Consider the following 17,895-nt stretch of genomic DNA (forward strand, 5'->3'; position numbering starts at 1 on the left):
TATACAGCAGATGACTTACAATAAGTGATGTATAGATTCCAACAACGATGTCAATTCCGGGCCTCTTGCGCGGCACCACTTTTGGTGCCACTCAATGCACAACAACAACGCTCCCACCACAAGTCTCGCACCGTATCATGTGATTTTTTTTTTTCGTTTCATGTCATTCACTTTGAACTCTCTGTTTCCAACTTGGCAGTATAGCCAATACAGATAACGCGCAGTTATCAATCAAAGGACCTAAGTTCAATTCCCATCGAACACCAATTGTTTTTTTTTACTTGAAAATCTTGAGTCGTATATCGGTACACTCAATCGTAATAAGATCATGCAAATCGTATATTTAGACGGAGAAAATCGGCGAAATCGTAGAGTTTTTTCGAGAAATCGTAAATCATGTTGGATGAAATCGCAGTAATCGTATATATGTTTCGATATGGCCTCCACTTTAGTATGTATATGCCTGTTTCGTGCATTGAATACGAGTTCTTTGTTGCTATATATGTGTGCATATTTCAGTTGCAAATTCGATATAGAAACCAAATTGCTGGCTGGGTATATTCTCGTAAAATCACTGGCAATGAAAAACCGTAGTCATAAATAGGGTACGCATCGAAACCATATAACACATCTATAGAAGTTTAATATTAACTCCGCTTTTTAGGTGCAAAGTAGTCATACATAAAATGATTGGTAACATTTAGAATTGTTTATCTAATTCCCGCCGGCTGCAAGACGGTTAGGCGATAAGAAGAGCATCCAACGTAGCTCTAGCCCTTACAAATTCCAACCTCATGCTTTCACAGGCCAAGCGATGACAAAGAAAGACCGCCAGTTAAGAGTTGTGTGCTTAGCTGGTAGTGCAGTCTGGAAACTGTTGTCCTTCTGACTTCAGCTAGATTGAGGAGGTACGACCTGAGCATCTGTTCACCAAGGAGGTGCGGTTCAAACAGCGTCTGTTCCGTCATCCAGCGGCTGAGTAAGAAATACTGCATCACGCCCAGCTAGATCCAAGGCGGTAGCCCCATCAGCGTGATCGTCCCAGTGTTGGTTGGGACGAGCGCTTACCTTTTACCAAAGTTGTGCCACCAATAATCTTGGAATAGGATTTATGGTGTTGGACAAGATGCGACAACGTGTGATCGGTTGGCAGTCGATCAACGCAAGGATGTGCAAAAGCCGCAAAGATATCCATAAAGCCACCTGGAGATCACCCACCTATTAATCAGAAAACCAAATCGACCACGTTCTAATCGATGGTAAATTCTTCTCGGATGTAACAAATGTCCGCACATACCGCAGTGCGAATATAGATTCGGATCACTACTTAGTCGCTGTATGCATGCGCTCAAAACTTTGGACAGTTATTACCACGCGTCGAAGTCGAACGCTGCGGCTCAACATCTAGCAGCTGCGTAACGTAGAAGTGGCTCAAGACTACGCGCAGCAGCAAACAGTGGCCCTACCAACGGAAGAGCAGCTGGGCGCAGCTACACTTGAAGATGGCTGGAGGGACATCCGATCCGCCATAGGTAGTACCTCGGCTACAGCTCTAGGCTTCGCGACTCCGAATTACAGAAACGACTGGTAAGACGGCGAATGTGAACAGTTGAAAAACGAGAAGAATGCAGCCATAGGCGAAACTACTGGGCGTGCCGGGGGTGCCAGGCACCCCCTAGAATTTTGATGCATTGCTGTGAGATATGGGACGATGAATGATGAATGGATAAACTAATGAATATTTGTTTGTAGTGCACCCCCTGGCAAAAATCCGTAGTTTCGCCCATGAATGCAGCATGGGCGAGAATGCTGCAACGCCGTACGTGAGCGAATGAGGCACGTTACAAACAGGCGTGGAACAGGCAGAACTCAGTCTTCCGGATAAAGAAGCGCCAGCAGGAAGAACGAGATCGCGAAGCGGTGGAAGAGCTGTACCGCGCTAAGGACACACGAAAATTCTACCAGAAGCTGAACCGCTCGCGCAGAGGCTTTGTGCCACAAGCCGACATGTGTCGAGATAATCACGGGAATATTCTCACGATCGAACGTGAGGTGGTCGAGAGGTGGCGGCAGCATTACGATGAGCAACTCAATGGTGACGTTGCAAGTACCGAAAGTGGCGTGGTAACAGATCTAGGACTATGTGCACAGGACGGAAGACTTGCGGCCCCTGACCTCCAAGAGATTGAAGAGGAGGTTGAAAACAACATAGCCGCTGGTGCTTGGTAGATCAACTACAAAGTGAGTTACTAAAATACGGTGGGGAAGCACTTGCGAGAGCACTATACTGGGTCATTACCAAGATTTGGGAGGAGGAAGTATTACCGGAGGAGTGGATGGAAGGTATCGTGTGTCATCTACAAAAAGGGCGAAAAGTTGGATTGCGGTAACTGTCGCGCGATCACACTACTGAGCGCTGCCTACAAGATACTCTCTCAAGTTTTATGCCACCGTCTATCACCGATTGTAAGAAAGTTCGTGGGGCAATATCAAGATGGATTCATAGGTGAACGCGCTACAACGGACCAGATGTTCGCCATCCGCCAGGTGTTGCAGAAATGCCGCGAATGCAACGTGCCCACTAAGGTGGCCCACACTTATATGAAAAACAAAAATTTCGAAAAATGCCAAGTCTTACCTTCTCAATCAGTTGTTTTGGACTCCCAGAAGCTACGTTCAAAATTTGAGCAAAATCGTTTGAGCCTAAGGGGGCGCTCAAAACGCTTGAAGTTTGTATGGGAAAACTTGGCCAAATGTATGCAGAAATTTTAAGTTTTCGAATTTTGCCGCTAGGTGGCGCTGTAAGCGTTCAATATTCAAACCCTTCGGTATTATTGTAGGTAACTGCCAGAGAACTTTGTCGAAGACCGCAAAGTGATCCAACGTCTGTGGTGGGGGTAAAGTGGACAGGTGGGGTAAAATGGACAGGGTACAGTTTCATGGCTTTTATTGTTTTTCAAAATGTTTCAACGATTGAAGCTTATGCCTAAGCATGAATCGTTATACTTTTGCTGGTCTTGAACATTAAAATCAAATAAACCTCTTCAAGGTGACAAAAACTTTAAAAATCACGTGAAAAATTGGAAATGATGTAAAATCTGCTTATAATTGCTAAGGTATTCTCGTAAGTTATTTTCAAATTATAACAAGTTTTACACCCCAAACCAATAAAGTCCACTTAGGTGAATATATTTGACCGAAAAAAAATTAAGTTTTGCAAAAAAAAAGTTTTGGAAATAATTTTAGCAAAATCAGACCGTGGGGGTAAAATGGACAATCGGTTCAAATTTCACCAAAATTTCATATTTATTTTTGCAAACTTCAGAATCAACAGCCGTCATACCTATCGTGAGATAGTTGAAGTAAAAAGTTATAAAAAAATATTTTATACCAACAAAATATAATTTTCATCCAAAACAGTGCTTATTCTTTACACTATTTTTACAATAATTTTTTAAGTGTGTTTTAAAGTTTGTATTAAAAAGTTTGAAAACAACAAAATAATGGAATCGTATGAAATTTGATAGTTTGTATTTAAAAACATAGAAACAATATGATGTTATATAACTTTTAACGACTTGTTCATTTTACCCCATCGATTGCCCATTTTACCCCCACCAATTTTTTTCACGATATTTTGATGCACGATTTGGTGAACAAAATAATCAAAGAAAACAATATTTTTAAAGGCAATTCGTTACAAGATTTTTAGAGTATATCATTACCTTCCATGTAACTCGGAAAAGCAGATGGATTTTGCCGCATTTCCGAGGGAAACGACCAACATGCTTAGATTGTCCACTTTACCCCCACCACCCCTACACTAGGAAAAGTGAGGATAAACTTTATTGTTATTTTTACAATACATGTAAAGGAATAATATCAATAATGAAATCTCAATACTTTGCCTCACTTTGCCTAGGGTATAACTTTTTTCACAGCCGTCGGATCACTTAGCGGTCTTCGACAAAGTTCTCTGGCATATAGTTACCTACAATAATACCGAAGGGTTTGAATATTGAACGCTTACAGCGCCACCTAGCGGCAAAATTCGAAAATTTAAAATTTCTGCATACATTTGGCCAAGTTTTCCCATACAAACTTCAAGCGTTTTGAGCGCCCCCTTAGGCTCAACCGATTTTGCTCAAATTTTGAACGTAGCTTCTGGGAGTTCAAAACAACTGATTAAGGAGGTAAGAATTGGAATTTTTCGAAATTTTTGTTTTTCATATAAGTGTGGGCCACCCTAGTGCCCACGCATCACTAGTTCATCGATTTCACATCGGCGTATGAAATAATCGATCGAAAACAGCTATGCCAGTTATGCACGAATACGGATTCCCGGATAAACTGATACGATTGATCAAGGCGACGATGGATCGAGTGATGTGCGTTGTTCGAGTATCAGGACACTCTCGAGCCCTTTCGAATCTCGCAGAGGGTTACGGCAAGGTGATGGTCTTTCGTGCTTGCTGTTCAACATTGCTTTAAAGGGTGTAATAAAGAGATCGGGAATAAACACGAGTGGACTATTTTCACAAATTCCGTTCAGCTGCTTGGTTTCACTGATAATATAGATATTACAGCTCGCAAATTTGAAACGATGGAAGAAACGTACGTCCGACTGAAGAATGAAGCCAGGCAAATTGGATTAGTCATTAATGTATCGAAGACAAAGTACATGATGGCAAAGTGTTCCAGAGAGGAATCACCGCGCTCGCCACCCCGATTTTCTATTGACGGTGATGAGATTGAGGCAGTTGAAGAATTCGTGTAAATGGGCTCACTGGTGACCAAAATCGAGGTTACTTTGAACTCCGCAGAGCTCTACGATCGAACAAAGTTCGCCGTCACACGAAATTAACTATCTACAAAACGCTGCTTAGACCGGTAATCTTCTATGGGCACGAAGCATGGACTCTATATGCAGAGGACCAACGCGCCCTTGAAAGTTTCAAACAGAAGGTGCTGCGTACCATGTATGGCGGAGTGTAGGTAGAAGACGGGACTTGGAGAAGGCGAATGAATCACGAACTGAAGTAGCTGCTGAGAGAACCAATCATTGTACACACCGCGAAAATCGGCAAAGGCGCACTAGGCTTACTACCATTTGATAGCCATAGACCTTCCGAACAACTTTGCTGAAGACACGAACTTTCTAGGTGGTCAGTATCATGAGATAAACCATGTCAAAGTACTTCGTTTTAAATGCACACCAGCGCCACATAGCGGTGGAATAACGTACCAAACTTTCCACTATTTGAGGGTCATAAACCTGCAGAACAACTTTGCCGAAGGTCTAAACTTTGCAGAGGATACGGTTTTTGAGATATAGTTTAGTAAATCATCAGGTTTTCTTTCAGGTGATGCCAAACTTTTCGAGGTGCTGCAATATACAATTGGGGTGTTGCAATACGGCAAAAGGTTATTGCAACCATAACAAATTGCAAATGCTCCATAGAAAAACAAAAAGCGCTCCATAAAGAATGAACATATGTTCCATGAAAATGTACAATGTTACCCATAAATAATTGAAAATGTTCCATACTTTATAAAAAATGTACCGGTAAAACATAAAATTTTCTCATTAAAAGTGAAATTTAGTACCAATAAATAATACTGAAATGCTCCATAATAAAATACAAATGCTCCATAGAAAAATGAAAATGCTCCATAAAAAAATAAAATTGTACCCATAGAAAATTGAATATTGCTCCATGGAAAAATTAAATTGCACCATAAAAAATTGAAATTGCACCATAGAAAATAGACAAATGCTCCATAAGTATTATCAAACTGCACCACATAAAATACAATTTGCTCCATTAAAAATTGAAAATTTTCAATAACTTCAAACATTTGCACCACTAAAGCAGTGCAATGTAAAGCAATTCAGCCCTGTCGAATTAAATTATGAGAATATGCAATCGATGGAGGATTTTCAATTTTTCATGGAGCAATTCATATTTTCTATGGTGCAGTTTGATAATACTTATGGAGAATTCATCTATGTATTTTCTATGGTGCAATTCCATTTTTTTATGGTGCAATTTAATTTTTCTATGTAGCAATATTCAATTTTTTATGGGTACAATTTTATTTTTTTATGGAGCATTTTCATTTTTCTATGGAGCATTTGTATTTTATTATGGAGCATTTCAGTATTATTTATTGGTGCAAAACAAGGTGCAAAATTTCACTTTTAATGAGAAAATTTTATGTTTTACCGGTACATTTTTTATAAAGTATGGAACGTTTTCAATTATTTATGGGTAACATTGCACATTGCCAGACGAGGGCGAGCTCGATGAGGCCCCTCTAGAGGACTGCTGGAGTACAGTGAAAGCAGCCATCAACGACGCATCCGAGAGCACCATCGGGTACGTGGAACGGAATCGACGAAACGAATGGTTCGATGAAGAGTGCAGAACGGTTTTGGAGGAGAAGAACGCAGCGAGGGCGGTAATGCTGCAGCAAGGGACTCGACAGAACGTGGAATGTTACAAACAGAAGCGGAAACAGCAGACCCGCCTCTTTCGGGAGAAAAAGCGCCGCCTGGAAGAAGCGGAGTGTGAAGAAATGGAACTGCTGTGCCGTTCCCAAGAAACACGGAAGTTCTATCAGAAACTCAACGCATCCCGCAACGGCTTCGTGCCGCGAGCCGAAATATGCAGGGATAAAGACGGAGGCCTCTTGACGGACGGACGTGAGGTGATCGAAAGGTGGAAGCAGCACTTCGATCAGCACCTTAACGGCGTGGAGAACGTAGGCACGGGAGCCCACGGCAACGGAAGGAACGACGACGCCAGTGCAGCGGAGGACGGAAATGAACCAACTCCCACGCTGAGGGAAGTTAAGGATGCCATTCACCAGCTCAAAACCAACAAAGCAGCTGGTAAGGATGGTATCGCAGCTGAACTCATCAAGATGGGCCCAGAAAAGTTGGCCACCTGTCTGCATCGGCTGATAGTCAGGATCTGGGAAACCGAACAGCTACCGGAGGAGTGGAAGGAAGGGGTAATCTGCCCCATTCACAAGAAAGGCGACCATTTGGAATGTGAGAACTTCAGGGCGATCATAATTTTGAATGCTGCCTACAAAGTGCTATCCCAGATCATCTTCCGTCGTCTGTCACCTAAAACAAATGAGTTCGTGGGATGTTATCAAGCCGGCTTCATCGACGGCCGGTCGACAACGGACCAGATCTTTACCGTACGGCAAATCCTCCAGAAATTCCGTGAATACCAGGTCCCAACGCACCACCTGTTCATCGACTTCAAAGCGGCATACGATAGTATCGACCGCGCAGAGCTATGGAGAATCATGGACGAAAACGGCTTTCCTGGGAAGCTGACTAGACTTATTAAAGCAACGATGGACGGTGTGCAAAACTGCGTAAGGTTTTCGGGTGAACTATCCAGTTCATTCGAATCTCGCCGGAGACTGCGACAAGGTGACGAACTCTCATGCCTACTATTCAATATCGCTCTGGTGTGATGCGACGAGCCGGGCTCAACAGCCGGGGAACGATTTTCACAAAATCCGGTCAATTTGTGTGCTTTGCGGACGACATGGATATTATCGCTAGAACATTTGGAACGGTGGCAGAACTGTACACCCGCCTGAAACGCGAAGCAGCAAAGGCCGGACTGGTGGTGAATGCCTCAAAAACAAAGTACATGCTGGTAGGCGGAACCGAACACGACCGGATCCGTCTGGGTAGTAATGCTACGATAGACGGGGATACTTTCGAGGTGGTGGAGGAATTCGTCTACCTCGGATCCTTACTGACGGCTGACAACAACGTGAGCCGTGAAATTCGGAGGCGCATCATCAGCGGAAGTCGGGCCTACTACGGGCTCCAGAAGAAACTGCGGTCGAAAAAGATTCACCCACGCACCAAATGCACCATGTACAAAACGTTAATAAGACCGGTAATCCTCTACGGGCACGAGACATGGACCATGCTCGAGGAGGACCTACAAGCACTCGGAGTTTTCGAGCGACGCGTGCTAAGAACGATCTTCGGCGGTGTGTGGCGGAGAAGGATGAACCACGAGCTCGCTGCACTTTACGGCGAACCCAGCATCCAGAAGGTGGCCAAAGCCGGAAGGATACGGTGGGCAGGGCATGTTGCAAGAATGCCGGACAACAACCCTGCAAAGCTGGTGTTTGCAACGGATCCGGTTGGCACAAGAAGGCGTGGAGCGCAGAGAGCACGATGTGCGGACCAGGTGGAGCGTGACTTGGCGAGCATTGGGCGTGACCGAGGATGGAGAGCGGCAGCCACAAACCGAGTATTGTGGCGTACTATTGTTGATTATGTCTTGTCTTAATGATGTGGAACAAATAAATGTATGTATTGCACATTTTTATGGAACACAAGTTTATTCTTTATGGAGCGCTCTTTGATATTGTATGGAGCGTTTCTATTTGTTTATGGGTGCAATAAATAGGCTGCCGTTGCAATACTAGATGATGCGATTCCATATTTATGGTGGGTAGTGTAGGTACAAAACAAAAATACTTGTTTCTTGGACAGATTATTAGGAACAAAATTGAGAGAAAAAATCTATATAGGGTCTGGGACCATTTGGGCAGGAGCACCTATTTTGGGCACTTGCTGCTATAACTCAGTCAATTTCAAATCGATTGACTTCAATTTCTGAACATGGCTAGATAATGTGAATATCTGATCGAATTTCAAAAATCAAGTCAATCGGTTCAAAATTGACTGAGTTATAGCAGCAAGTGTCCAAAATAGGTGCTCCTGCCCAAATGGTCCCAGACCCTATTCCGGTGACAATTGAAGCACTTCTTTACCACCAAGCTACAGGTGATTTTCTTCTTTACGCAATCCAAAATTCCTCAGGACGGGATTAGATGCATGCCCCACGCATGTTTACAGAAGCGGGTGGAAAGCAAACCATGTGCTATGGTGGAAGTCAGATTGAGTTGAACATACGAGAAACATTCGAGAGAGTAGTTCCGTTGCTTGGAGGGTAAACAAGCTAAGGGCCCCATATCAGAGAGTCGTGGGATCGAGTCTCTCCGGTGACGTGGATTTCTTTCACAGATTTGCTACCTACTCTATGATGAGGTTGACTCACGCAGTCTGTTGGTTTAAATCCCACCAGAACGAGAAGATTTTTTCCCCGTTCAAAATTATTATTTTTCAATACATTATGCTAATGAATCTGAAGCATTGCATGTTCGTTAATAGTAATATCAAAATACATGAAAACGCTTTTAGTAACTACTTACTATTTTCAAACTCACATAAAATCCAATTGCTATACTTGAAAACCAGTACACTGATGCAGATAGTGAATGTTTTAGTGTTAAATATATTTAGATTCAGCAAAGCCAAGGTATTACAATCTAAAACATTACTGAAACTTGGACAAACTTTGAGGTTTCTTCCCACATTTGTATGGAATGGGCACCCGAGCAGAAGAAAATAACAAGTATATAACATATCAAGGTACCGTGATTTCGGGTGAAATTGATCACTTTTCGTAGTTTTCGGTGCCTAATTTTTGAATATTCAACGATATGGTTAAACTCAAACTTATGAAACAAGTACGACCACGGTATTCATCAGTCAACGAGGTTGAAACTTTTATTACAAATCATTTTATCACAATACATGTCATTTGAAATAAAAAATCAAAAATTTTACTTTCGGGGTGAAATTGATCAGCCAGTGAAATGCCTTTGTAAGTCCTGAAAATATTTTTTCCACCTAAATTAACCACCCCAGAATGCAAAAAGCTATGCAAAACTTTTACAACTTTACTAGAATTTTAATTATTCGAGTTTAAAGTTAAATAAATGCCAAGAAAACGCCTGAAAGTATGCAATTTCCATACTTAATATGTAATCACAGCACTGTACTTCGGAAAACTATAATTTTATGCATAAATTTGAATATTTATAGAATTTTTAATGACGAAATCGGATTTAGCGAATGCTTGGCAGCTAGAAACATTCATTCGAACATTCATTACACGTGCGATACTGCTACGGTAACAAAAGTTTGAAAGTGTCTTTGTAGTTCGCCTAATATACGTAATATTTTAAAATATTGAATTTAATACAGAAATATGCGACTAATTGGCTACAAAACATGTAAACTCATCATTCAATAACCCTTGAGCCAGATGATGGCCATTTCTCACACATTGCTTTAAGTTTAGAGCGTTATTTTTTACAAATAAAAATGACCCCCACATCGATCAATTTCACCCGAAATCACGGTATTTATCTTAAATACTACCATACCTTGATATGCCCTTCATTAGGTGGTAATAAGAAGCAAAATAACAAAAATGAATACCAATTTTTTATATAAATAACACCTAGAAAATAACAAGTCTTGTTATTTCAATAATGAGTGCATACCTAAAATTTCAAGATCTGGTTTTGTTCTTTCAAAGTTATTGAATAACAAACTAATAACATTTCTTGCTATTAAATGTTTCATTTTTTTATGACTTCATGATGTAATAGCAAATTTTGTTCTTCGGTTATTTTCACTGCTAAACCAACAAATACTACATCAATACCAAACTCTGCTCAAATACCTCCAACTGTTATTGTGATGTTCTCATAACATTTCGCAGAATAACGCAGCAATATCAATTTTAGGTATTAGACCACATGTTGCTCTTTGCATGGTATTTGAAGGTATGCCCTCTGCTTGGGTAGAAGGGAGTCTAGAACTCGGACAGAAAAATAATTAGCTCGCATACAGTAAAAAAAAGAAAAGGGCAGAGTGAAAAGTGCGACACAAAAATTGCAAAGGTTTAAAATGAAGAAACTTAATTCCAAAGGAAAAAGTAAGAAAATTTCATTCGATGTTTTGAGTTTTTGCTTTTAAGGATGGATCGAAGTAACAGGGATATGTTAGAGTTGTATTAATTTGCATTTGGTAAATATTCAGATTTTCAAATTCATATCCTTCTCTATTTTTCTAAGTCGTAATTAGTTGAAATACAATCTTAAAAGCAATTATCGCCAAAGTCGCCCACCTTCGACGTACGTACCTAAGCGAGTCAGCTGCAAATGATTTTCCGCTAAATTATAACCCCCGTGTGGCGTAGCACAAACAGAGGCGTTCTCCTTCCATCATCTTGGCAGCCAGCCAGCCAGCGCAACGGGATCAAAGATAAGATTAACATAATAAATACCGTCACATCATTTTCAGCTGTGCTGACTCACAGGACCTAGCCTAGATCTACCACTCGAAGCCAAAATGTTTATTACGTATAAGTTTTCCGGTTACTGCAACATACACGTTCACATACATATGTCCTCAAACTTCCGCTTAAATGTGAATCGGATACGCACTCTTCCAACGATGTATATACGAGTACATCATTGTCGTCTAGATATAATTTACGAACCGGAAAATTCCTCAAATTATTGCAATCGCACGCGACACAGGTGGGAGGATTACTCACCTCAAATAAAACCTCATCGATAATCTTTCGCCGTACTAGCACACATAAGCTTCGTGGATTTACCATCATCAAAAAACACGGTCAATGGTTTTCCTATAGACTTCACCCTTTGCCACTTTCATCGGTTTTTACCAGTCTGGTCTGCGTGCGAGTGATAAGCCTTGAGATCCCCACCAATAAACTGGAATCATTATCAATTATCGAAACGAGTTGGACCCCCCTGTTAAAACAGCAGCAGCGTAGCGACTTACAGTCACGCGTGCAGACTTGGTTCACTAAACAAAGAATTGCGGATTTGGTTTCATTTGTGGGTTATGGATATACTAGATTGGCGCAACGTATCCATTACATTGCTATTCAGTGTTATATTAGAATCAAAATAGATCGAAAGAAAAGATCCTTGCAAGCCTAAATGACGCCGGAAACTAATTAAATAAAAACTGGCATATTCCCAAGGCAAGTGAAAGCGTGAAAGGAAACCAAATGCAATCAACCATTTATAAGGAGCTAATTCCGTCATGCAATAATGGAACTAATTTGCGATCAGTTGGCAGCTTCGTGTCATAGTGATGCAACATAATCGGTGAAGGCAACGACTTCTAGTGGCTTCCTAGATTTCCCGAAGGCGTTTTGTTTTCTTAGCGAGGACACGTGTTTCTCGCAGATTAAGAATGGTGCATCGTAAATGATGAAATATTACGGGGAATGATGGCAGCTCGTAACACAGTGATAAAACATAAATGAAGCCTGCCAGCTTGCGTCAGTCGCTTAGTAATTTCAATACCATTATTTTTGCTCACAATAAAAGCGGTAGTAATGGCAGGGAAGGGATAAAATTTGACTCTATAATTTTGGGCCGCCATTTTGTATATTCTGGTCGCCCTTTTTGGTCCCCGAACATCTTCTCTATTTCACCTATTTTGGGCACTTGCTGCTATAACTCAGTCAATTTTAAACCGATTTAGGGTAATTCGCCAATTGTTGAACGGTTAGTACTGGCATTTTTGTTTTAGTTTGTTTTTCCGTGCATAATTCCACTTTAGTAAAAAAATATCCAGTGAACGTCTAGAAGATCTACTTATTCCTTATACTGCCGATTGGATTTGTATTCTCTTAAATTCCATTTTTTAAGAGAAAATAGACCATTTGTATGGGAAGACTGTAACCCAAATGTTGAACGCTTTATTAACCCTTCAGCGCACGAACTATTGTAAAAAGTACAACACTAGCAAAAAACCTCGCTTATCGTATACAGCGCGAGCGCGGTGCAGTTTCGGTTGCTTGATGGCGCGCGTCCTGAAAGGTTAAGCTTGCTCATCCTAATGTTGGACGGTTCTCGCTAATTGTTGAACGGTTGAAGCTTTGTTCGTAATTGATGACGTATAACCCGACATAAACCTATCATTCACCTGTTTTTATTTTGGGCACCAAACCCAACATAGACTCAACAGTTATCCGATGTGGGTCCAACAGTGGTCCAACATTTGATAGAGTTTGATCCGACTTTGACCCGACATCCAATATTTTTTTCACTCTGGCGGATTTTTTTCCGGGTTTTTCGTGTTTTGCGCCCAGTTAGTCATTTGAGTGACAATTCATTGAAATGCGGGAGGAGTAATTGTCCATTTTAACCCCCCCCCCCCCCCCCTTCTATGCCACACTTTTTGTATGAGACCTCTGATTTTTTCGGGTCGTCACACTTTGCTGAACTCCTCTCACCACCCCCCCCCCCCCCCCCCCCCTTAAAGCTTGACGTAATTTATGGACGTTCCCAAGGAATCCCCAAGTAACAATCAGCATGCCTTGAAGATTTATTCATGTTATATCCTGGTTCTATACGAGCATGTGAAAAAGCTGGTTGTTCTATACTAGTTTTATGTGGTAGTTTTTTACTTTGCACCTTTGGCATTCCATAAAACTTTCATATAACTTCTGCTATAAACATCGTCATTTAAAGACTTGCAAGTGGTCATGAATTGGTTTCATCACTAATTATAAGCCATTTCAATAAAACTTGCACTTGCGATTGTTGTCTGAGAGATTGACAAATGTTTTCCATTTTTGCAGAAACCATTTTTTGTGAAATTTTGTTCAAAAATGGGTTTTTGTAAAAACGAAAAACATTTCCCACTACAAAAAAAAATCAGAAGATACCTTGATCCATACTCTACATGTGTACGAAAACCGATTATGAAAATATTGCTTCGTTATTTAATAAAAAATCAAAACCCAAAAAGTGAGGAAATGCTTCCAGTTTCGCGATTCAACATGTTTCCGTCATATTGTTTTCAGAAAAATTACATCATGTTTTTGAAACTCCGCTATGTTGAAAAAACCTTTTTCATGCCCAATTCCACCAATTCCATGCTTTTTTCTACACCGTGCTTTTTAAATGGGCGCTGGGTACCCGGGTACCCTGTCGGCCACATAAGGGTTAAATGCATTTAACTTCCTATTAATGCACAGTTTGTGTGGCGCACTTATTTTTTGTCATTATCACAGTCACATTCACAACAAATTTCCCGTGGCATGTCTCCTAACACATATTAAATAGAAAATCAAATCTCAATTCCAAATCGGCATCTTTCCAATTCATGGCTGGATAAACAACCAAGCATAATTTATTCTGACGGTCGAACATTGATAGTGAAAAAAAATCAAAACAAATATTTGACAAGTCAGAATATAGTTTTATTTAGAAGGTTGATAAAACTATGATACAACCCGAAATCCTAAGCCGGTTTGCATACGAAGTCCTGTAGATCATAATAAGGCTGGACCAACTAGCCAGATCATGGACTTTCTAGGCATAAAGGAGCTCGAGAGTATTTTCAAGTCGGCATCAATGGTTTTATGGTTAGGATTTTTGAATCGCTAAAAAACTACGATAAAATCAAAATTTTTACTTGGGTCGCTTCCCATTTGAAGAGAGCTCTAGTTGACTGAAAATCGTTTTAAACAGAACCAAATGCAAAAAATGGCTGAAAAGATTTGACTAGAAGCGAAAATGACAGAAGAAAAGAACGCCTTCGACAGCCCCTGAAATACCACTGGAAACGCATGGGACCCTGTCAGCTCCCTAGACCAGTGGTGCTCATCCTGCGACCCGCGGGCCGCATGCGGCCCTCCAAGCCTTGAGATGCGGCCCGCGGAGTACTTTTCAACGTACAGAAATTTTTGAACGATTTTTTGGAATAACTCGTTCAGTTTCTTAAGAAATCGAACAAACAAGTTTAGCTGATCAATTTTCACAGTGTTAATCACAAATAAAATGTTAAAAGCAAAGCAAAGCAAAGCAAAGATAACCGTACACATCGTAGTTGCTACTCCGTGATTGACCAGAACAATCGAAGTTGCACAGAGAGCCAATGAATGTGAAAGCTTGGGACTACCCAGCTAACACAAAGTCTTATATGATGTTGAATAGGATGCTAAAGTGGAGGCCATATGCGTACATGCTTCCATTTAACCGCGTGTAAAGTGTGCGTATACCCGAGCAGGAATAAATAACTGACACATAACTGGAACATACCAAAATCAGGTATTATACCAAGACAAGGTATTGGTCGGTTATCCAGGTATTGAAAATAACTTATTTAGGTATTTTGTAGGTAATGATAAAATACCTCAACGAGTTATTGATTTGGTGTTGAGGACTGCTTGAGGTATTATTCAATTATGGAAAAATCACTATTTGTATGGAAAAATCGCTTATTATTATTTAGGTATTGCCATACCTGATGTCATTATTCATGCGTTAAGCTCAGAATACACACCAGTTATTATTTTGAGTATTTTACCTCTTATGCAGGGCTTCTTAATACCTCATTCAGGTTGTGGGTATTCGGTTTTCCATACCTGAGTTAGGTATTCTTCAGCTATTTTCTCCTGCTCGGGTATCGCCTCCACTTTTGCATCCTATTCAACATCATATGCGATCGTGTGTTGTCTGGGTAGCTAACCATTCTCAATGTGCACAATTCGAGAGTTCAGCTATTTAAAGTCAATAACGGCGCTGGCCACGTCCTTACGGTCATCAGGAAAGGGAAGGAATGTTAGTTCGACAACCGTTGCTACTAGAAACCGTGGAATCCACAGCATCCCCACAGTTGTCACGGGAAGGAATGGTGGTTAGTAGGGTAGGGTAAGGTGTGGATCTAGGAGCCACCTCTGTTAGGTGATATGATCCACTAGTTATATGGAAATACACGTCGCGGTCTTCATCACGATTATGATTTATTTGATCACGATGACCACTGATCCCGGATTTCGTGCTCGCGTTTCCATCGCCCTACCGTGGAAACCGACTGACCAACGAATATTGTAGCGCGATTCTGATCCCGGATTTTTCACTCGCACCCCCATCACTCTTACCTAAAAATTGTCTGCCATTCGAAAATTCTCAAGCTTATCTGATTCCGCATTCCACACTCGCGCTTGCATGGCTCTACCGAGAAAACCGACTGACCCTTAATCACAAATAAAATGTTAAAAATACAAAAAGAACTATCCGTTCCGGTAAAATTCGAACTCACGATTCCGAAATATTCCGGCGACGTATAGTTAAGTCACAAAACTAGTCACGAAAAAAGTAGTTCTGGTGCCACGGTGCCACTGTAGCTGAAATATCTCAAACAACTTTAGAAGAAATTCCTGGAGCAACAAAATATATTCTGAAAACTACAAACAAGATTCCAGGATCAATTGCAGCAACGCCTGAGGAAAATCTGAACATTAATCTTGAAGCAACCTAAAAAGATAATTTTTAAGAAACTGTCAGAAATAATTGTAAAGAATCTCAAGCAGAAAAAATCCGGAGCATCTTTAGGATAAATTTCGATAGCAGCATAGGAGCATCCCTGGAGGCACTTTGCGAAATATTTATAAAAACAATCTGATTTATGTTGAAGTTCATAGAAAACTTCAAGATATTTTTAAAAGACTTTAATAAAAATCTTTAGCTGCAACTCCAGAGGAGACTTGTGGAAATACTTCACAGAAATCTTCGAGAAACTCAAGGAAAATTTCTAAAGAAGCTTCAGGAAAAATCCGGAAGCTATTCTAGAAGAAATTCTTGGAAAAGATTCATGAAAAATTCGTGAAGTAACTTCATAGAAATTCCAAAGGTAAATCCACGAAAAGTTCTTGGAGGCGTTCCAAGAAAATTCTAGAAATACTAAAAGAAACTCCAGAAAATTTTCTGAATAAGCTATCTCAAGATAAGCTGTTAAAGAAATTGCTTGAAAATCTTCTGGACCAACTCCAGAGTAAAGTTCAAAAGAAGATCCAGCATTTTTGGAGCGATTCAGAAGAAATTCATATAAAAGTTGCATGAGAAATTTCTGAAGTGGCTTCAAGGCAATATAGGGGCGACTCCCAAATTGTTTGTTTGAATTTCAAAATGAAACTCAAACATTTTTATAAAGCAAACCTATGAATCTTAATTGTGTTTTGTTTTCCTTAAAATACAAAAAAAACTTTAAGTTCTGCTAAATATATTGTAAAACCACAGTTATTATAGACTGTTTCAGAAATTATAAATACATTAACGATTAACTGCCATTTCAATTTGAGCTCAACATCCAAAAAAGTTTCTTCTAGCTCTTATAGTAAACATGCTAACGAAGCAAATAATACCAATGTTGTTGATGTTTCTGGTAAAAGGTCCAAAATAGGGCTCTGTACACTAGATGATTAAAAATTGAAGTTGCACAAAGTGGTAAAAAAATGTAGCATAGTAGAAAAGAAAAAAATCTCACGGATAAAACATTTAATTTCCAAACACAATAAAAACTGCTGTATCGATAATAAAAGATATTTCTCGATTGGTAAGAGTAATTTTTACTGGAATATTTGATCAAGAGCCACCATTACGGGCCTCCTGAATAAAAATTTTTTTGTTTCAAATTTCCCAACAACACCACTAGCAACAAACGTTAAGCAAACGAATGTCTTAATTACTGCTCACTGCATTCGTTTTTATGGTATGACAAGCTTTGCCATCTGAAGGATCGAAAGAGCTGAAAAAATAAGTTTCTTTAGATTAAATGCGTTCAGAAAAGCTGAGAAACTGTGCGGTAGTTCTTATGTTCCGTAGGAAACCCAAAAAAATAAGAAACTTGATCTCCGAAAACATGTTGTGGAAATGTCTTTATCGATTTTTTCCAAATTTTAATCAAGGCATTCCTGAGACAACTTGTTGAGAAAGCAAATGTGATAAATATTTAGATAATTTTTGGTGTTTAGTGAAAATAATGTTGAAATCATTAAAAAACACCTTTGTGCAAATGCAAATTTGAAAAATTAAGTTATTTGTTGGAGAACTCAACTGTTTTTTAAAATATCAAGACAATTGAAAGGAAATATAAAAATATGGATTACAATATGCTATACTCTGAAGGAAGTTGGTAAAAATCATTAGAACAGTTCA

Source organism: Aedes albopictus, chromosome 2 (assembly GCF_035046485.1).
Source record: "Aedes albopictus strain Foshan chromosome 2, AalbF5, whole genome shotgun sequence".
NCBI lineage: Eukaryota > Metazoa > Arthropoda > Insecta > Diptera > Culicidae > Aedes > Aedes albopictus.